Source organism: Schistocerca nitens, chromosome 3 (assembly GCF_023898315.1).
Source record: "Schistocerca nitens isolate TAMUIC-IGC-003100 chromosome 3, iqSchNite1.1, whole genome shotgun sequence".
In the NCBI taxonomy this organism is placed as follows: Eukaryota; Metazoa; Arthropoda; class Insecta; order Orthoptera; family Acrididae; genus Schistocerca; species Schistocerca nitens.
In genome coordinates this window covers 839153299-839177120 of record NC_064616.1, presented here as the reverse complement: position 1 = coordinate 839177120, position 23822 = coordinate 839153299, and positions in this window count along the sequence as shown.

The window sequence follows — 23822 nt, the reverse complement described above, 5'->3', positions numbered from 1 at the left end:
ACACATGTCACAGTAGTCAGATAATAATCAAACAGCAAACACATACAACATATCATATTAATTTTCAAAGATCAATTAAAGTAAAATTGTTTACTGGCTGTGGACAGAAACTTTTTGTTACGTTACTCACTGTAATACTGACTTTCGTAATAGTAGCAAGCAGAAGATAGTTTGCATTTATCAGTTACTTTGATATTTCTTTGTAAGTTACAAATTATGTCACAAGCTATTAATTAGAACTGTACTTTGACAATGAAATTCAGTGTCCAAGTTACGTAAGAGTTTACTACCAATTGTTATTATGAAAGTACTCTATTTTTAGCAAATGAATTAATACTGGCTTTTGCATCATTCTGCTTTTGACATCATTCATACTACAGCCAAAGATTTCATTATTACGTAACTGTCCAAAAGTTGGAAAAATGAAGTTTCGATAATCTAATAAATTAATGTACACCTCATTTTCAGTTAATTTTCTGATTATCTCGGTTCATACAAGGGATAGGATGGACACTACTTGGCTAATGACTTAGGAAAATTATTTGCGTGACAATATGCACGAAAACAATGTTATTCAAGCAATAAAACTCCAGTTACGCTGGACAGTCTATTACACTTCAAGTTATAAAATTCTAGATCATACTTCACTTCATGATGCCGTTAGTTTGTCGAGTGGCTTCATTTAGCGATAAATATGGCACAGGTTGATATTCTTGCCATACCATAGCCACAGTACTCTTGATGTTTCGTCAATTACTCCTGCTGCATTTGTACTGTTCCCAATAAGTGCCATAGCTTGCCCATATTCAACATCCGCTAAAACAACCAATTCAGTTTTCACTGCTCCGCACTTTTGCATCGCCACACCGGCGAATACACAAAACCAACGACATCAGTCGTCTCCTCGCGACTCCCAACTGCTACTACTTTTTTGGCGCCCTCGCACGCCCAGCGATAAGGTATTTACAGTGTATTACACGCTTTGACAATAGCTTTGCCCTGACTAGGCCAGCGTGTCTACTTACAAAAGTTAACAGACCATGCTTATTCTCTTTCTTAAATAACAAGTAGCATTTGTAACTTGACAACATATTCACAAGAATAATATTAAGCACAACTAATAAAGCAAATTTCCCAAAACACGTAGAAAATGTATGATCATCCCCAGAGTTGTGGTGTTACAGAAGGACATAGAAATAGTCATCCCTAGCGTTGAGAAACAACTGACAGGGCAGAAATAACTTGTCCGGTTCGTATGGAATCCAAATTCGTTTGTATGGAGAGAAATCTTCGACACTGACCTCTTACTTGGTTTGCATTTATGGTGAATATCTCCACCAGGGCGATGTCCAAAGCGAATGAAAAACACGCAGGTGACTTCTCTGTACAAGACGGGTACAAAAAAGGACCCGCAAAATTACAGAATAATATCCTTATGATCGTTTTACTCCAGAATTCTTGCGCATATTGTAAGTCAGAATATTATTATTATTCGTGCACTTTACATAGCCATTTTACAATCTTATGTTAATGGTAAATACAGACAGAAGTACCTAGTATAAAAACAAACATAATACATAAAACAAAAATTGAAAATTTTTAATTAACTATGAAGGTTTATCAACCACTTCAGAGATATTGGTGTCACCGAATACAGTTCACCGAGTCACCAGAAAATTCATACAAATTATTGTATAGAAATGGATATATTTTTATATGTATGTCTGTGTGAATGTTCCACATCTCCTAAACCACTGGATTATTTTAACGAAAGATGGTACTCGTGTCACATGCTGCCTGGAAAGAATCACTGTGGAAATAAGACTCACCCATCTATCAAAGTGTGAGAATGGGGGTCAAAATACACTGTAGCCACCGACGCACGAATATACATAGTTTAGTCATCCAGTATTTGAGAATGAGAGCTCTTAGAGACTTGCAAGAAACTTTGCACTTAATTTAGAGCCTTTGCGAAACTACTTGTCGCTGACGAACCCCACAAAATGATGAAAGGAAAAATGATCATCGCTTACTATATTTTCGTCGTTCGCGCAGTAAAACTGCCGCAAAAAGCGTTAAGCTTTAATTTATTGCCTCTTCACTACTAACTGTATTTGTGGCGCAGGTCCCAGATAGTATTCGCGTGTAGTACTAAATGTACCAGAAAAATTACATCACTGTGCAAAACTTAGTTCAGAAAATGTGACGCACTAAGCACTGAGAAGCTTGGAAAACTGTCACATTCTGCAACACGTTTAAATTTATTACTTTATTGTTGTTAACGCTATTCGCAACAATTTTCGCAGACAGTATCCACACCTACTACTGAATGCACCTAAGAAAAAATATGACTGTACGATCCATGGTTCAGGAGATATGAAGTCCTGCCGCATCGTGCATGACGTTTTAATTTATTGCGGTCGGAGCTCTTTCACAATCTTCCAGATATCCTGCTTAATAAGCTAGTGATAGGTCGTCAGAAAATTTTAACTTTTAGCATTATTGTTGGGTATATTGCCGGTATAAAGTTCAAATGTTAATATTGTGCTTAGCACACTATTTGGGGAGGCTTTCTCCTTGTCCCCCACTTAGAATATAATATAGGAGATATAGTTAGCATATAATATATTTTCTTGAAGCAGAAATGCTTCAAATCAGCACAGAATGAGAAAGTATCATTCGTGTGCAAATCAGCTCGCCTTTTTCTCGCACGGTATCCCGCTAACCATATATGACATGTAACAGACAGATTACATGTTATCCGGAAAGCGTTTGACACAGTACCATCTGCAGACTATTAACGAAGGTCTGAGTATACGAAATAGCTTCTCAGATATATGAGAAGACTTGTTATGTAATAAAACCCAGAATTTCGACCAGCGCGGCGTGCGTTCATCAGTGAGAAGGGTGTCATCAGCAGTGTCCAAGGAAATATGATAGGACCGCTCTAGTTTTCCAAATACGTAAGAATTTCGGAAACTATGTTACGCTTTTCATCCCTAGCAAAGACCATTGCGCCATTCAAGCTGTGCAATTGTCAGAACATAGTAATGTTCTCAATTTCCTGCAGACACTGTTCTACGGCGGTACAGAGACGTGTTAAACATAGTGTGGGAGAGAAATAATGCGGCAACCGGAAATATTGTCCGAAGTTGGAGCACGTGGGATACTACAATTCTCGTTGACAAAACGTCCAAGTTGCACATAGATTCACTGTGAAATTTTGCCTGTATATGAACACAATGGAAGGTCGAGTCCAGCCGTAGTGAAATGTTGACAACACTATGCCCAAGGACGCACAGATGGTGGTCACGATAATTGAGAAGCCCAGACCTTGCATGACTGACTTTCCTCTTTTTGGCACAGTGAAGGAACATTTTTGAGGGAAGAGCTTGTCCAACGATGAAGACGTTCTGTTAGATGTTCTAGAATTGCTCCTTGACCAAGGAACAGATCGCTCAGGAACTGAAGACATGCCGCTTCCCAACTGAAGACATGCCCCTTCCAAGATGATGCCCTCTCTCCCTCCATTTATCCCTCCTATCAACTTTGCTCCTCACCTCCCCCTCCCTCCCACTGTCCTTTTCCTGGGCTCCCTCTTCCCCCCCCCCTTCCATTCTGTTTTTTCCCTGCCTACCCTCCCTCTGACTCCATTCTCCCTCCCAAGTCATTTTGCTATCCCCTCCACTGCCTCCCCCATTCCTTCACGCGTCCAACCTGCCCCCCCCCCCCTTTTACTCTGTCCTTTCCCTCCACTGGCTCCCCTCTTTTTTATTTTCCCCTGCTCACCCCTTTTTCCCCCCTCATCGGTAGGGGTCCCCCCCCCCCCCCAAGCCACAATCTGCCGCCGTGTTCCTCTATAGTGCTGTTTTGAGTGTTCAGTGTTGTGCGTCCCCTCTCAGTGTTGTGAACAGACACGATGCTGTTGGTAGTTGTGTTTATTTCGTGCGAACAGAAACCAGACTGTCGCCGTGTTTTTTTAATTATGCCTGTCTATTTACTGTGTGTCTTCATCCATATCGACAACACCGTGTTTTTATATTACAACTTCCACAACTTTCCGTCATTTAACAGCTTTTGTAACATGTCACCGTTTTAGCACATGTTTTTCTTGTTTATATTCTCATTATGTTTTTTTTTTTTTTTTTACTTTTCTGTAGCCTTTAGAGCGGCCTATTACGCTGCTGCCAGAAAAACTGGAAATGGAGAAAAATAGGGTTGTGTGAATGACGCTGTAAAAAATATATCAAATTATTTTATTCTTTTTTTATACCGAAAATCCATACAGTATGGACAGTATGATCTGTCATATCGTTTATATTGAAACGTAACATGAAAAATAATAGTTAATCAAGAAGAACAATAATATGTGAAGATTTGTTTTCTACATTATCAAACATCCAAAACCACAAATTTCTATTAAATATAATAAAAAATACTGTAAAATGGAAAATTTGTATTAACACATCACGTATGGCTCAAGTAGATCGAGCCGATGGTCAATATCATAGTCTGACGCCGCAAAACAATGCCTTCATTGATGAAAGCAGTGATCATAACAGAAGTATAATTTTTAAATATTCTGATTCCTTTTGCCGATTTTCATAAGCAGTGCTAGCTTGTTTAACACTGAAGTTCAGTTTTACTCTAGTTCCTTCCTATTCTGACCGGTTTTCCTCACATTAAATTTTGCATCTTACGATGATAACAAACTTGGCAGGTGTCACTACGTGGTTTTGCAAAGCCAATATTGAAAAACTGATAAAATATTTTACAATACATGCGAAGGCTAAGGGGTTCCTTGTTGCTGTCTTTGCACTTACCTTGACAAAGACTGTAAATCTTGCTAATTGATCTGCACATAGATAGGACATGTTGGTATTCTTTTTCCTGCAGAAGTGACTTGACTGCGTAGGAAAACTATTTATTCGTACATGAGCCCATGGAAATTCATGGTCCTTCTCACTGCATTTATTTGGGCGATTGCTACTTCTCCCCTGCTTATCCACCTCAAATAAAATATTTAGCTTTTAATGTCATATTATACATAAATCTCTCTTGGTGAGTGTATGTCTAGTGTTTTATTGTCTAACGAAACACAGAAACTAACTTCAGGAGTTCCAGATATTTCCTTTTGTTGATTCACACCGGGTAGGCGTCCACTGCTTATACCGAGGATTCCTAGACAATCTTCCTTACATATCTGAATGTCTACTTCAGCTTCAGTTACTTTGTACATGTTGGTTACCTGCCACCTACTCCTCTCTGGATCATCAGAATTCTCCGCTTGATAGGATTTATATTCACACATCCAAATATATAAGAATTTTGAAGATTATTGTTACTTAGCTTTCTGAAATCACGAAACAACTTCTCTCGTGTACCTGCAGGTGCAATATCGAAACATCTTCTCGCAGAGGCTCAATTTGAACCTCGTGAGTCTGCCTTTTTCACTACACCCTTTTGCTTCTTCTTCTCAACTTACTTGCGCCAGTTCTGTGGATTATGCTTCCTCTTTCGATAATTTCGACTGATTTTTCATACTTCCGTCAACATTCCCATATCTAAATGCGCCTGTTCATTATTTTTATTCTGTACTGAATGTACAATGTACCACAGTCCCCGAAGTTTTTCAAATTACAGTTAGTTGTATGTTGTCTATTTATCATATGGCACAGTATTGGCTATCCTGCTACTCAGCCATTGAGCGTCTTTCCGCTGGAGGGAAAAGGGAGTATAGCGGAAGCTTAGCACGTTTTTGACGTTACAGAAATCACATCTAGCGAAACGCAAAAAATTCTCTGCGTTGTATTACATCCTAATGTGATATATAGGGGTGACACTAACGTTGATTTTGATAGCTCCTGCACACAGCAACAGATAGCAGTACTTATCTCTAAATTTTTACGTTTAACAAAAAAGAAAAAAAAAACTCCGTCGTTATTCCTTCTCTACTCCTACACAGTACATGAAGACACAGAAACACAATTAAATAGAATTACACCCATACACTAATCTCATTTTAAAAGAATGTTGTAGGTCAAAGACAAAGTAATGGAAAGGTTATGTTGGAAACACTGCAAAACACAAAAAACGACGCATATTTGAAGTATAAAAACGAACAGAATACAGTGATGTGCATAAAAGTGTGCTGAGAAAAGGTAATAAATCCATAGTGCTGCAGAACATCTAGAACATTAGACCAAAATTATCACTGTCCAACACAGAAAAACAGCGATGTGCTAGCAGACGGCATTTCCCGATTTAAGGGAGAAACCAGCCAAAAAATCACGGTAAGTACAATTCAACCTATTCTTAACTAGCTGCTTTTCGATCTAAAAGCAAACCAAAATGTAAATAACTTAGTTACAGACCACTGATAATGCTTTACCTCAATGAAGCAAATCGCGTCTGGTGAAAAAATCACGCAATTTGGTAGTTGTAACGACAGAGCAAAAATACCTTCAAGAATTCCGATAGTTGCTTAACCACGAGGCGAATATGCTTAAAAATAGTGCCATATATGTGTATCACTTTGAACTTTACTGCAGCATTTAGTAAAAAATACTTGGTGTGGCGTAGTAATGTGTAACTTACTTTTTGCAGTTCCCTCCTACATTTTTTGATGGATAGGATAGACTGCAGCGTGCCACCGTTTGGCGATGACGCTGTAGTGTACAGGAAAGTGGCTTCGTTGAGTGACTGTAGAAGTTGGTTGGTTGATTTGGGGGAGGGGCCAAACAGCGAGGTCATCGGTCTGACAATAGAAGTATACAAGATGACTTACAATTTCCCTTTGTTGTGATTAATGATTACGTGTTTCGAACCGTGATTACTGAATCCCTGCAAAATTTAGGGCGGCTTCTGCTACCAATTCGCTGTTTTCACCAATCTGGTATCGTCAGTGTAAGGTGTTCAAAAAAGTGTGTGAAATCTTATGGGAATTAATTCCTAAGGTCATCAGTCCCTAAGCTTACACACTACTTAACTTAAATCATCCTAAGGACAAACACCCACACCCATGCCCGAGGGAGGACTCGAACCTCCGCCAGGACCAGCCGCACAGGTGTAAAGTGGAAAACAGGACTTTTGCACTTATTTTGTATGTGATATACCATTAGACACTTTATAGCTGTAATTAACTAGTGTATAAACTATAAAGTCATTTGAATAAAATATAGAGTATTAAAATTTACGAGCCGGCCGGTGTGGCCGAGAGGTTCTAGGCGCGTCAGTCAGGAACCGCGTCGCGGCTACGGTCGCAGGTTTGAATCCTGCCTCGGGCATGGATGTGTGTGATGTCCTTAGGTTAGTTAGGTTTAAGTAATTCTAAGCTCTAGGGGACTGATGACCTCAGATGTTTAGTCCCGTAGTGCTCAAAGCCATTACAATTTACGATAGTTCTGTAACAGTGTAATATTTTTCCCACTTTAGTGTTCTAGGGTTCAATATAAGCTAATGCAGATGAGTATGATAAACAGTGCTGTACTGTTCGAATACTGTATTAGTGGTGTGCTGCATTACGCAGTCACGTCGATTAAATATCGAGGCTTAACATAAATTGTGTTTGAAATTATGAATTACCTCGAAGAAAACGGTCTATTGACACACAGTTAACATGGGTTTAGAAAACATCGTTCCCGTGAAACACAACTAGCTCTTTATTCGCATGAAGTGTTGAGTGCTAGTGACAAGGGATTTCAGATCGATTCCGTATTTCTGGATTCCCGGAAGGCTTTTGACACTGTACCACACAAGCGGCTCGTAGTGAAATTTCGTGCTTATGGAATATCGTCTCAGTTATGTGACTGGATTTGTGATTTCCTGTCAGAGAGGTCACAGTTCGTAGTAACTGACGGAAAGTCATCGAGTACAACAGAAGTGATTTCTGGCGTTCCCCAAGGTAGTATTATAAGCCCTTTGCTGTTCCTTATCTATATAAACGATTTTGGAGACAATCTGAGTAACCGTCTTCAATTGTTTGCAGATGATGCTGTCGTTTATCGACTAATAAACCCATTAGAAGATAAAAAAACTACCAAACGATTTAGAAAAGATATCAGAATGGTGCGAAAAGTGGCAGTTGACCCTAAATAACGAAAAGTGTGAGGTCATCCACATGAGTGCTAAAAGGAACTCTTTAAAGGTCGGTTACACGTTAAATCAGTCTAATCTAAAAGTCGAAAATTCAACTAAATACCGAGGTATTACATTTACGAACAACTTGAATTGGAAGGAACACATAGAAAATTTTGTGGGGAAGGCTAACCATAGAGTGCGTTTTATTAGCAGGACACTTTGAAAATGTAACAGACCTATTAAGGAGACTGCCTACACGACGCTTATCCGTCCTCTTTTAGGATAATGATGCGCGGTGTGGGATCCTCACCAGATGGGACTGACGGAGTACATCGAAAAAGTTCAAAGAAGGGCAGCACGTTTTTTTTTTATCTCGAAATATGGGAGAGAGTGTAACAGAAATGATACAGGATTTGGGCTGGAAATCATTAAAAGAAAGGCGTTTTTCGTTGCGACGGAATCTTCTCAAGAAATTCCAATCACCAACTTTCTCCTTCAAATGAGAAAATATTTTGTTGACACCGACCTACATAGGGACGAACGATCACCAAAATAAAATAAGCGAAATCAGAGCTCGTACGGAAAGATATAGGTGTTCATTCTTTCTGCGCGCTATACGACATAGGAATAATAGAGAATTGTGAAGGTGGTTCGATGAACCCTGTGCCAGGCACTTGAATGTGATTTGCAGAGTATCCATGTAGATGTAGATGTAACGTTGCAAAGTTGTATGATATGGCACGAACACTTAAGGTCAACAGTAGGGAGGGCAAATGTTCGAATTCGATTTATTGGGAGAATCTAAGGAAAAGTGTGGTTCATCGGTGATGGAGGCAGCGTACTGAACACTAGTGTGACACATTCTTGAGTACTGCTCGAGTGTTTGGGATTCCAACCAGGCCGGATAAAGGAAACGATTTAGCGGCAGGCTGCTGCATCTCTTATCAGTAGGTTCGATCAGCACGCGAGTATTTCGAAAACGCTGCCTAGCTCAAATGAGAATGAGCCCAGGGAAGGCGACATTCTTTTCGCGAAATACTGTTGAGAAAATTTAGAGACCCGCATTTGCGACTGACTGAAGAAGAATTTTACCGCCAGCAACGTGTATTTCACGTATGTACCATGAAAGCGAGATAAGAGCGATTAGTGCCTGAACGAAGCATATCGACTGTAGTTTTTCCCTCGTGTCATTTGCGAGTAGAACATGATGGGAATTCTATTAGTTGTACAAGGTACCCTCTGCCATATACAGTCTGGTAGCTTGCAGAATATGTATGTAGAAGTCTATATGGGATTCTGTACCTTAGGCATTGGTCATTAGGTTTATACACTATTAAGAATAATGTCCGTCTATAACAAATAGCTCCCCGTATAACAATATAATAGCTGTCAGTTTCGACTAACTTGCAGACCTGTTAGCATTCATTCACAAATGAATGTAGTGTTCACTATACAGATTCATAACATGGCTGTAGCTTATCTTATGAGCTTGTGCTGCTGCGATGTTGTACTGGTGTATTTTCCAGAATATTTTTAATTAATAAGCTCAACTGTCGTAAAATGTTGATGCACTGAGAAGGACGTGACCCGAAGTTATGATACGTGACAGGCAGCTTAAAAATAGCTGGGCTTATGTGCTCGACACGTGCCTACACCGGACGTTGTACTTTAAAGCAGCGAACGCTTGCGTTTCAAAACAGCAGATTGACGCTACCAGCCCAGTTACGAGAGCACACTCATTCGTGTAATTACACTGCCGGAGGACAGCTTAGCATACAGAGAGACGTCGTGTTAAGCCGGCACACGCGATAATTCCCGCGGGACGGCGTTTTTCTGATAACACGTTCTCGCGTTCGCTAACGTACTGTCGTCGACGAAGCACAAAACTGGAGTTGTAGTGAAATGGCATGAAATGAAACATCTGCAGCTTAAATGAATGAAAACATGTCCTGCTTATCGAGAGTTATGTTAACACGTCGTATGCGCGCTTGAAAACCACTTAAAACTATATTTACTGTTTGTCACATACTTCGACAGTATTAGTCCATAATTACTCACTTTTTTGTATGTATTCTCTCCAAGCAACCAACTGCGACTATTAGCCTGTGGTGCACTATGGACTGAAAGTGCATACAAAGTCGTTGTCTCAAATGTAGCTAAACACAGACGAAATCAGTCTGCTGCTGCAATATTCTGACGACATGTTTCACGTTTTGTGTGTTTTGTTTTTGATTCTACAACACCAGGAAATAAGAACTCATTAAAACAGAACCTAGATACTTGAAGTCTGAGATTTATCGGCACGTGTAGTACTAATGGCAGGAGTCTACTACTGCCCATCCTAATGGTTCTTCACAAAGGAACGCCATAACTGTTTTCCCTGTTACATGTTATTAGCGCGTAGTCTTGACGGAGTACCTATTGTATGTACACTTCTCTCAGCAAGTCCGTTTCCTAGGTAGTTAGTTACGTGTTCCATTGATCAAGCGCACGGTAACCGTTATCGTGTGGAACGTGTCAAGGTATAAGAAATGCACACATGAGTAACGTTTTTTCTAGGCTTAAAATTTTTATTACTCGCCCCTTTTCCTTAAATGACACAAAATACATATATTATGCCTATAGATTTGTTTATTCCTATTCAAGAATTCATCTACGGTATAGAGGGAGTTGTCAGGAGATATGATTTCAATTTATTTTTAAAACTATTACTGCTGTCTGTCAGACATTTTATTTCATCTGGTAATTTTTTCGGAAAGTTTTACAGCTCCTTATTGTACCCCTTTCTGTGCCAAAGACAGGTTAAGTAGAAGAGAGTGTAAGCCATTCTTTTTTCTGGTAGGGCCATTACAATCATAAATGTCACTGTTGTTTTTAAACTGGTCCAGATTGCAAAACTTGCTGAACCCAATCTCTTTAAGAGATGCAAAATATGAATTTTCCAATTAAGATTCTCATCTATATGGACACCCAAAAACTTAGTATGCTCTCCCCTGGCAACTGACTTCTCCTGATGTGTTCTATTTATTGAAGGAACGGCACTCCTTGCAGTAGAAATTTGGATGTACTATGTTTTTCCAATGTTCAGAGCAAGACCATTCGCAGAAAACCAATCAATAACTTTTCCAAAGGCATTAGTTGTGTCATTTTCTACTGGAGTTTCTTTTACTCGATTAATAATGATGGCTGTATCGGCAGCAGACAGTGGCAGTTTAGCTTCTTGTTTCAGATAAAAAGGGAGGTCATTCGCATATATCAAGAACAGAAGGGCGCTCATGATCAAACCCTGTCGAACACTTAATGTAATTTCGCCCCAGTTAAATGCAATGTGAAACTTCCTTAAATCACTCAGACCATATAAGGAAACTTATTCCTTCCTGTTCTGTAGAAATTACTTAAACCACTCATATGATGTTCCATTTATACCATAGAACGGTAAATTTATGTAACATAATGCCATGGTTCACACAATAACACACTTTGGATAAGTCACAGAAATTCCTACTCCTTGTGTAATGATAGTATGTGAAAGGTTTTACCATAATCTCTCATCATAGGCTAAAGTGAAAGTAGGATTCGCATTTAAAATTATGGCAACCCTTTTATCGTTTCATTATAGTGGGCTATAACAATCCTAACGGCATCCATGGGATTAACAAAGCGGTTGGTCTTCTAACCAGAGCAAAAAGCCATTTTGTTGGATAGCTGTATAAGATATGGATGCGGATTATTTATTTGACAGTCTGCAAGGGTCCGCCTCACCATCAGCTACACTTTCGACCGCAGATGAAAGGCATTCTCGCACAACAGCGAATTTATAACCATGTAGAGAGGGTTGGATTTTTCAACTCTGTCTGTCCTAAAGGCCTCATTCGCAGCCCAGTCACCTGCTCATTTCCCTTATCCCTGGTACCAAAGCACTAATCTGCATATAACCTCCTACACGCCCTGTTGTAGTATAATAGGAATGTTCTACGTATTACAGAAAGAATGTTGTGGTCAGTACTTTTGCCAAAGGTCCTGAAGTGGACCATGGGGATCACAATGAGAACGTCTTTCCCTGGTCCCACCCTGTCCTTCACTGCGCCTTCAGAATGGCGTACAACTCATTGCGGCACAGGACAAACATACCAACATCGTATGTAGTAGATGGGAACATAAGAATCAGAAAAACCTACTGAATAGTTTAGGGAGTCCTCAGTTTAGACCAGTCCGTATACACGATGTTACTATAGTGGTGCGTACCTAAAAAATACACTACTGGCCTTTAAAATTGCTACACCACGAAGATGACGTGCTACAGACGCGAAATTTAACCAACTGGAAGAAGATGCTGTGATAGGCAAATGATTAGCTTTTCAGAGCATGCACACAAGGTTGGCGCCGGTGACGACATCTACAACGTGCTGACATGAGGAAAGTTTCCAACCGATTTCTCATACACAAACAACAGTTTACCGGCGTTGCCTGGTGAAACGTTGCTGTGATGCCTCGTGTAAGGAGGAGAAATGAATACCATCACGTTTCCGACTTTGATAAAGGTCGGATTGTAGCCTATTGCGATTGCGGTTTATCGTATAGCGACATTGCTGCTCGCGTTGGTCGAGATCCAATGACTGTTAGCAGAATATGGAATCGGTGGGTTCAGGAGGTTAATACGGAACGCCGTTCAGGATCCCAAAGGCCTCGTATCACAAGCAGTCGAAATAACAGGCATCTTATCCGCATGGCTGTGACGGATCGTGCAGCCATGTCTTGATCCCTGAGTCAACAGATGGGGACGTTTGCAAGACAAGACAACAACCATCTGCACGAACAGTTCGACGATTTTTGCAGCAGCGTGGACTACCAGCTCGGAGACCATGGCTGCGGTTACCCTTAACGCTGAATCACAGACAGGAGCGCCTGCGATGGTGTACTCAACAACGAACCTGGGTGCACGAATGGCAAAACGTCATATTTTCGGATGAATCCTGTTTACAGCATCCCGATGGTCGCATCCGTGTTTGGCGACATCGCGGTGAACGCACATTAGAAGCGTGTATTCGTCATCGCCATACTGGCGTATCACCCGGCGTGATGGTATGGTGTGCCATCGGTTACACGTCTCGGTCACCTCTTGTTCGCGTTGACGGCACTTTGAACAGTGGGCGTTACATTTCAGATGTGTTAGGACCCGTTGCTCTACCCTTCATTCGATCCCGGCGAAACCCTACATTTCAGCAGGAGAGTGCACGACCGCATGTTGCAGGTCCTGTACGGGCCTTTCTGGATACGGAAAATGTTCGACTGCTGCCCTGGCCAGCACATTCTCCAAATCTCTCACCAATTGAAATCTTCTGGTCAATGGTGGCAAGTGGCTCGTCACAATACGCCAGTCACTACTCTTGATGAACTGTGGCATCGTGTTGAAGCTGCATGGGCAGTTGTACCTCTACACGCCATCCAAGCTCTGTCTGTCTCAATGACCAGGCGTATCAAGGCCGTTATTACGGCAAGAGGCGGTTGTTCTGGGTACTAATTTCTCAGGATCTATGCACCCAAATTGCGTGAAAATGTAATCACAATCAGTTCCAGTATATTCTATTTGTCCAATGAATACCCGTTTATCATCTGCATTTCTTCTTGGTGTAGCAATTTTAATGGCCAGTAGTGTATAATCAAACAAGTAAGTAACATATTGGGTTTGTTTTCCGTTCTAAAATTAGACATATTTTAATAATCTTAATCTTCTGAAGAAGATAAGGTGGTGATTGACTTCAGCCTTTCGGTAAAACGTGAATACTCGCCCCATCCACTGCTGAAGGATGGCTCGCTTCATGCGTGTGTGATCACACACGAGTACATGGTATTGAAGGGCTTGTCGCACCGTTAGTTATCGCCTGACGAACATTGGCGCTCGCTATCTTCGGTGCAATGACTGGGAAAGGGGCTCCTTCAAAGAGCCCCTTTCGCAACCCTAATCTCGTATCCGGCTACGCGGAAGCTGAATACCCGCCGGCGGAAATTGACCTACATGGCCGTTAAGAGGGCGCAGTATCGCCGCAGCGCTGCGCTCGAAGCGTGACCGCGTCACTCGTCTCGCCACGTGAATACGCCGACCAATACTGTTCCTGGCGATCGTTATAAATTCAGACAACGTACAGTCAGTCACTTCTGTACTGGCGTCTAATTGTTTTCATTTACGATTGTCGATGTATTACCGACTATTCGATAACATCATCGCTTGTCACTTAATCTTTCTCTCCGGTCACGATTCTGATTGTGTCTCTCTTTGCTATAGACTTATTGACATCATTGTGGCGAAAGTTTCCGCTTCGAAACTCGTTCACATAGGTTGCTTTAGACTTGCCCTTGCCTGTGTCCTGTCCGCCGTCAATCACCCATGTTTAGGTCGGCTACCGCTTGGTGTCCGGTTCTCTTCCGCAGGCGGCTCTTTCGACTTTCTCCAGCACCCGTATCCCTCTTGGGTTCTGATGCGTACACTGATATCCGGCTACTAGCGGAAATAGCGTTTAGAACGAGGAAACAGCGAGTTGTTACATAGCACGATCGCTAAATTGGTTTTACCGCTGGAGCAACAGTTGCAGCTTGAGACAGCGTTGTTACAAAAGTCGTTTCAGCTTCAGGCGGAGCAGCTCTGACCCCATGAAGTCACTTCGCTGCAGGCCTCAGCGTCCCTCGCAGTCTACTTCCCATTTGCCCTCTGTCTTTTCTGCCTTTCAATGACGCAACGGGGAACTGGGATGCATTTTTTGACGGCGTTTCAAGACACGGATGATTCACTCCGGCGATCGTTATTTCTGACTTGGGCGTCACCAGACACATTTCTTCTGCTCCGCAAATTGACGCCTATGTCTGACCCCTCCTTTCTGGAGATATGCGCTCTTTTGGTTAATTATTAATCCCAGAGATATAGTTTGTTCTCCAGGCTCGAGTTTGACCAGTACCATAAGCAGCCTGGACAACCATACGGCTCCTGGCTCACTGACTTTCAAGGTCTCAGCCCCTAATGCGATTGAACTTGCGTCATTCAAGGCTGCAAGGCTTCATACAAGGACTCCTTGATTCGGAACGTCATGGTTCAGCTGGCATCCGCTCCTGAGGTCCGCACCACGGCGTTGAAACTGGATGACCTATCATTGAGAACGTTTTGTGCATTGCACACTCATCGAAATTGCATAGCCTACGAACGACTCAGAACGAGATCACAAATTTCGGCAGTCCACCCCATCGTGGCAGATTAGGACTACCATCAGGTTGCAGCAACACTGTGATTCACCGTTGCCCGACGTCTATGTGCCATCCTAGTCTCCGGTGGCAACTCCCTTCGTGCCTGTAATGTTCTTCCGTTCATTACCCACCGGGCAGTCAGGATCGCTGGAGGTCTGGCACGTGCTGTGCCAAAGTGGGGCATCTCCACTCAGCGTGTCGAAGCCGAACGAACCCGCCCCATGAGTGCACCAGGACAACATACAACAACTGAATTCGGTAGTCCCTCCAGGACTTCATGCTGAAGTTCTTTCTTCCTCTTCACGTTTCTCACCGGGACATTCGTTTCCAGGTGGAGACAAGGCCACGGTTTCTTCAATAAATCAGGCGATGTAAGCACAACTGAACTCGCCCTATTTGAAATTGCCCTCGCGTCGTTTGGTGGCCCCTGGGGCAGTTTTATTCCTGCTGCTCTCGAGCAGGTCTCAATCACTGTGGCATACGAAAACATCACGCAGCTCATCCAGTAATCTGTAGTCGACCACCACCAACACTTTAAGCCTCACCTCTTTACGTTGTTTGGGTTTTCTATTTCAGATAAACTAAAGGTCGGGCTAACCGCAGTTTTCTCCTGCAAGCAAGTGAGTCTGTTCACTGAGTTTGCTCCTCGATTTCAGCCAGATTTGGGGTGTGTTTCAGAACTTCAGGCATACATTACCCTTAATCCGAACGCCATGCCTCGTTTTTACTGCGCCAAACCAATCCCGGTTACCTTATGTGCTGCAGTGAAACAGGAGCTAGGTCGTCTCCAGGCTGCTGGTGCTATCGCGTCGTTTAAATCTAGGACCTGGGCCAATACAATAATCATAACCGGAAAGCCCAATGATTCTCTCCACTTGTGTGCAGATTTAAAAGGTACAGTCAATGCTCAATCACAGGAGAAAATTTATCTTATCCCCTAGCTGGAAGACCTCCTCATATAACCTGTAGAATGGGAGTACTACTCAAAGGTCAACCTTGTCGACACTTACCTGCAGCTACTCTTAGATTAGAAATCACTGGACATTTTTGTCATTAATACACCTTTTGGATTGTGCAAGTGCATGCGGCTTCCATTTGACATTGCCTCTGTCCCTGAAACTGTACAAAACTCTATGGAACAGCGTACACGTTATATGCTGGCTTGTGTGAATTACTTGGTTGGAGGGTTGATTTGGGGGAACGGGACCAAACAACGAGGTCATCTGTCCCATCGGATTAGGGAAGCATGGGAAGGAAGTTGGACGTGCTCTTTCAAATATACCATTCTGGCATTTGCCTAAAGTGATTTAGGGAAATCACAGAAAACGTAAATCAGGATGGCCGGGTGCGGTTTGAACACTTGTCCTCCCGATGCGAGTCTAGTGTGCTATCCACTGTGCCACCTCGCTTGGTGTGAATTACTTAGATGATATCACCGTCATAGATCCCACCTCTCAGGACCATCTGCGAAATCAGTCACCCTTTTTACGACCCTGCAGGATACTGATACGTGTTGTTTAAAAATGTGGAGATATATTGAGCCACAAGTGGAGTATTTGGGGCACTGGCCCACCAAAAAGGGAACCACGCTCAGAGACAGGAGTATTGCTGCAATACACTCTTTACTCTTTGTGTCTAATTTATCTGAATTGCAGGTGTTTTGGGGCAAAATCCTCTGTTACTCCAAGTTCGAGCACTGTGAAGCCCATACTGCACAACTCCTGAGTCAGTTGTGTAAAAAGTATGCGCTTCAACTGGACCCCCGCGCATTTACCCGATTGCAAACCATGCTGAAAGCCACCCCATGCCTCATGCCATTCTTTCCAACTCACCCATTGGTTGTGGCAACTGACACATCAACCTCTGGCGCACAACAATGAGGATGACTCCCAATAGTCTATAGGATAAACATCAAAGACACTGACTGCTGCCCAGTGAGCCCAGTGAACTTATTCTCAGAACGAAAAGGAGACACTAGTAATAGTGTCTGCTGCAAAAAATTCATGTCTACCGTTTTGGTACAGAGTTATCCCTAGTTACAGATCACAAGACGTTGGTGGCATTATTCAAACAGCACTAATTCCTCCCAGTGAAGAATGCCGAAAGTCTCCAGTGATGTGCATTGTTCCTGAATGCATTCAATTATACCATCCGGTATAAGCCTACGTTGCAGTATTCCAATGGCAACGCATTTTCCCATCTTCCCGTTGGACTGGACCCTCATTTCGACCAATAGGGTCCACTGCTTCCTTGTCGATACAAAGCAGTAAAACACAATGGATGGTTCCTCCAATCCAGCCATTCATGTAACCGCTCCCACATGCCGGGACCCCAAATTGCGGCGCGTCCTCTGCTATGAAAACTTTGGCTGCTCATCTTTCGTCAGCTGCCAGTTGCTGAGCGAGTTCAGCACCTGGAATATATTTCTCAGAGGCTGTCGATACTCTGACACTTCAGAGGATCATGCAGAATTTCGCTATTCGTCTGCGCCACATCATCGCCAATGGCAGGCGTATCGAATATGTCATAACCTAAATACGAATATCTGTAGTGACGTTTACATGATGAATGAATTGTGTGCACGCCGTAGTTTATAACTATTGTAGTTTTTTTTTCATATAGTTCAATAGTTGTCACCCTGTATGCAACTGATTGATTGAACTACACTGAAGAAACTGGTACACCTGTCTAATATCGTGTGGGCCCCTGCGAGCACGCAGAAGTGCCGGAACACGAGGTGGCATGAAATGTACTAATGTTTGAAGTAATGCTTGAGGGAACTGACACTATGAATCCGTCAGAGCTGTCTATAAATCCGTAAGAGTACGAGGGGCTGAAGATCTCTTCTGAACAGCGCGTTGCAAGGCATCCCAGATACGATCAATAATGTTCATATCTGGACAGTTTGGTGGCCAGCGGGAGTGTTTAAACTCTCTGTAGCAACTGTGGCCTTGTGGGATATCGCATTGTCCTGCTGGAATTGTCCATCATACTGCCCAATGGACATTAATGGAGGCAGGTGATCAGACTGGATGCTTACGTACGTGTCACCTCTCAGAGTCGTATCTAGACGTATCAGGTGTCCCATATCACTTCAACTGAACACGCGCCACACCATTACACAGCCTCCAGCAGCTTGAATAGTTCCGTGCTGACATACAGGGTCGATGGATTCATGAGGTTGTCTCCATACCCGTACACGTCCATCCGCTAGATACAATTTGAAACGAGACTCGCCCGACCAGGCAATATGTTTCTAGACATCAACAGCCCAATATCGGTGCTGACGGACCCAGACTTGGCCTAAAGCTTTGTGTCGTGCAGTCATCAAGGGTACACGAGTGGGCCTCCGGCTCCGAAAGCTCATGTAGATGATGTTTCGCTGAATGGTTCGCACGCTGAAACTTGTTGATGGCCCAGCATTGAAATCTGCAGCAATTTGCTGAAGGGTTGCACTTGTGTCGCGTTGGATGTTTCTCTGTAGTCGCCGTTGGTCCTTTTCTTGCAGGATCTTTTTCCGTCCGCAGCGATGTCGGAGATTTGATGTTTTACCAGATTCCTAAAATTCACTGTACACTCGTGAAGCGGTCGTATGGGAAAATCCCCACTTCATCGCTATCAAGGAGGTGGTGTGTCCTATCGCTCGTGCACCGACTGTAGCATCACGTTCAAAGTCACTGAATCTCAATAACCTGCCTTGGTTAGCAGCAGTAACCGATCTAACAATTGCGCCAGGAACTTTTGTTATATATGAGTTGCCGAACGCAGCGTCGTATTCTGCTTGTTTAGGTATCTCTGTATTTCAATACCCATAACTATACTAGTTTATTTGGCGCTTCAGTGAAATAAACTAAGAAATATTTTTATACTTTGTTTTAAAGTCTACATCGTAATACCAGTCACTGCTATCTGTGTCTGTGTCCGAACAATCTAATTGTAAATTACGATTATAGGTTAAAGGCTAGTACCCATTGTCACCCCAATATCAAAGTCTTCTTCTTGAAGCCTTTCCGCATACCGCAAAGACTGTCCGACACTGGAGGGGGCATGTTGTCGATTACTTCATGCACAAGGGACTCAGTGTCTGTTATCTTAAATGATTTCTTTTTTTCTCACAGATGGCCTTGAACCTTTGCCTAAATTCATTCCGTGGGATTATACTGAAGTGATATATGTACAAACACAAAATCGTGTTACCACATTCACGTGTGACAAAATCAAGACTGTACGTTCTGTTGCGTAACTTATATCAATTAACGAGCTGCAGAAGTTCGGCACGAGTCAGGTTTAGACTGGGCGAAATATTCTTATTTTTAAGCCACCGGAAAATATCCGCTTTTGTGGTGTTTGTACTTGCTGATTTATTGGTAACAATTATATGATAAGTAGCATAGTACATTAAAATGGTCGACTTTGAAACAATGCATGGCAAGAATTGTTCAGTGAAACACGTTACGAAACTAGCAGCGTTCATTTGCCAAGGGTAGTCACTGCTGTTTTCCTTACAGCTAAATGCAAGTTTACTCTCAGGAACGAAACCAGAAGAAGATCCAGCATCCAGAATAATAATCTGAGAATCTATTCCTTTGGGACCTTTAAAACCACCAGTACCATTACTCAACATCCAGTTCGTCTTCCCGGAATGAATCTGATTCAGCCATGTTTCGTCAAGGTACTACTCTATTGAACTGACTCCTTTTGTGGTGTCACAGCCAGACACCACACGTGCTAGGTGGTAGCTTAAATCGGCCGCGGTCCTGTAGTACATGTCGGACCCGCGTGTCGCCACTGTGTGATCGCAAACCTAGCGCCACCACAAGACAGGTCTCGAGAGACTGACTCGAACTCAGCCCAGTTGTACGGACGACAGAGCTAGCGACTAGACGTACGAAGCCTTTCTCTCTCATTAGCCGAGAGACAGAATAGCCTTCAGCTAAGTTAATGGCTACGAACTAGCAAGGCGCCATTAGCATTACAGTGATTGTAATTAAAGTCTCCTTTGTGCGATGTACCACAATGATTGATTAAAGATAAGTATTATACCAGCTACGTACTTTTCTTCATAACATTAATTACGTATCCTGTTCCAGTACTTCATGCCCGTCTGCGTTAGTCTAGCGTGCCTTTTAAGCCACCTCTATCTACAAGGTGTTGGCCCAGCTGCCGACACATCACCTTTTATATCTTGCATCCTTATAAGGTGTGTGTTTCTTGTCGCACCATATCACATCCTTCAACTACAAATCAATTACTGAAACCAATGTCTTGTAAAATTCGTTCACTCACCGAGCGCGGCTCCTGAAGTCAATTTTCGCATGCGTAATTGTAACAGTTTTTTATGATTTCGGGTGTTCACTGTTCTCATGGAGAGCTTTAAAACATCTTTGTGAGAACCATTTATTTGTGTTACAGGTTTCTTGCGATTTCGATGCTTTCCCGGCTACAATTTTTCCTACGTTCCTTCTGTTCTGACGCTTTCGTTTACAATTCTGTTTACTGTATCTTGCCGACACCATATGCTCCTGCAGTCCGTTTTTGTGCCTTCAAATGTTGACAGTACGATTCCCGCTTTCAAATTCACCTTTGAAAAAGTTACCAAAAAATGGTTCAAATGGCTCTGAGCACTATGGGACTTAACATCTGAGGTCATCAGTCCCCTAGAACATAGAACTACTTAAACCTAACTAACCTAAGGACATCACACACATGTATGCCCCAGGCAGAATTCAAACCTGCGACTGTAGCGGTCACGCGGTTCCAGACTGCAGCGCCTAGAACCACACGGCCACACCGGTCGGCAAAAAGTTACAAATGCAGTAAATAATCCCCTCGCCGCCTGCAAAGCGCTTCATGTTCATTGCTGTCACCTAACTTTTTTTAATCGCACTAAAACATTTGCAGATACGCATTCTCAGCCACATTCCTACAAGGAAAAAAGAAACACAAACAGCTGAATGAATAATGCGGTTGTCGCAAAGTATGACAACAGTGCAGCATGCAGGAGACAGATTCTCATCATCTAGCTGTAACTCGCAGCTAGTCGCTCGGAAAGAGATGAATCTTGATTTCTGCCAGTGGTTAATGGAGGGGGATGCGCAGAAGGGCTGAAACTTGGGCCACCATCCAACATGACGCGGACTTACCATACAACCCGCAATAACAACAGTAGCCTCCCCCTCCCCCGACCTACACCACAGGCAGCAACCGCGGACCTTGCCTCATCTTCTGATGCCGCCCTCTTCAGAGCACCGATCCCATCATTACGAACCTGGTACGGCTGTATGGGCTCTCTTTTAGGAGAGTACAGACAAGGGAAACTCCTCAGTCCCACCACCACCATATTTAGTGGTAGGTTGGCCCACTGGATAGCCCGTCAAAAACTGAACACAGATCAAACATGAAAACAAGAAGAAGGTGTACTGAACTGTGGAAAAAAGAAGCAAAATAGAAACAGGGAACGGTCCAAATTTAATAAGTGTAATATCACCCGATGATAACGACCGTCGTGTCGTGGTTATGTGGTGACGATGTTAGACTGCGAAATACAAGATCCGGTTTCAAATCTCCCTCTGGTCCCATACTTCTGTTTTCACAAATTTATGAAATGTCCGTCCGATCATTGACGCATCAGTTCGCTGTATTCAGATTTGAGTACGTGTCATGGCTTGATGTCCGTTTGCAACAGCGATGTGTAACGAAGGGAACTCCAGGCGTACGTATCTCCTATTTCTTAGATGTAGGTACCATAAGTAATAACTGAGGAGCTACTTGACTAAGAAGTAGCGGCTCCGGTCTCGTAAACAGCCGGGGGAGCGGTGTGCTGACCGCATGCCCCTCCATATCCGAATCCAATGATGCCTGTGAGCTGAGGATGACACGGCGGTCGGTCGGTACCGTTGGGCCTTCATGGCCTGTTCAGGCGGAGTTTAGTTTAGTCTAGTTTAGTTTGGGTACCATATGTTATGCCTGTTGTAATCCGTTTTGGAAATTTTGGCTCTTGAATTCCTTCGTTGCAACATATTTCACACCCGTTTATTGTTGTTTTCATTTCTATGAGAGGTCTCTGCGGCACCTCGCCTACTCTCACTATTCATCACATTTACTTGCGACGGTAATATACTCTTAACATATGACTCATGTTCTGTGATGAATAGTGAGAGCAGGCGAGATGTCGCTTGGACCTCTCACAGGAATGAAAACAACAAATAAACGTGTGCGAACTATGTTACAACGAAGGAATTCAAGAGTCAAAACTTCCAAAACGGAAGGCAAGAGGTATAACATGTGGTACCTGTGTAGAACAAATAGGAGGTATGTACGTCTGGAGGTCCCTTTGTTACACGTCGCTGTTGCAAACGGACATTACGCCACGATACATACACAGGTTTGAATAAAGTGTACGGGCACATCAATGACTAGACGGGCAGTTCGTAATTTTGTGAAAAATATATAGGGGGCAGGAGGGATATTTGCCCCAGGTATTCCATTTCGCTGTCTGATGTCGAGACCACACAACCACGACATGAGATTATTAACAGTGCGCGATACTGCACATATTGAATTTGGACCGTTCACTGTTTCTATTTTGCTTCTTTTTCCACTGTTCAGTACACCGTCTTCCGGTTTTAATGTCTGACCTGTGTTCAGTTTTTGACGGGATATCAAGTGGACCAACTTACCATTACATCTGAGGGGACGCGATAGGGAGTTTCCCTTCTGAGTAGAGCCTTGCCAACCACGTGGCCCATTCGCGCGGCCACCACGAGCCCGCGGTTTGCGAGTAAGAACACGGACACGCTTCGCGAACGTTGACGGAAGTTGCCGAAGGTTGCCAATGCTAATGACGCATGAGCGGATGTACACGAGCCACGAGACTGGTACAGCCGCAAGAGGGCTTGTCAGCAGCCATGCGGATTTCATGCGCCTCCACTTACTTGCAAATAGAGTGCCAATTTACAACGTGCGTGCTGCGCTTCACTTTGCGCCAGACTTGGACGAAATTTTTGCGAATGACTATTGACTTATACAGATATAAATTACCATTCGTTATTCGTTATAATAAATATTATTCGAAACATTATCTGTGAAAAAAAGTTGTTCAAATCGCTCTGAGCACTATGGGACTTAACATCTGATGTCATCAGTCCCCTACAACTTAGAACTATTTAAACCTCACTAACCTAAGAACATCACACACATCCGTGCCCGAGGCAGGATTCGAACCGTAGCGATCGCGCGGTTCCAGACTGAAGCGCCTAGAGCCGCTTGGCCACACCAATTTTCTGTGAATAAAAGGTGTTAAGAACAACAGATAATTAGAGGTCCAATTGCATTTATTGCTCCAGCTTTGTGTCATTTATTAAATGAATGTACTTTTTGTTTCTTTTAAATTAGTTTTCAAAAGCAAATCTTTTTTTGAGGTGTCTCATCAGAAACTTTATTTGATTTACGGAGATTTACTGTTTTGACACTAAAGAAAACACGTTCTACACATGCAATGCACTCCTGAA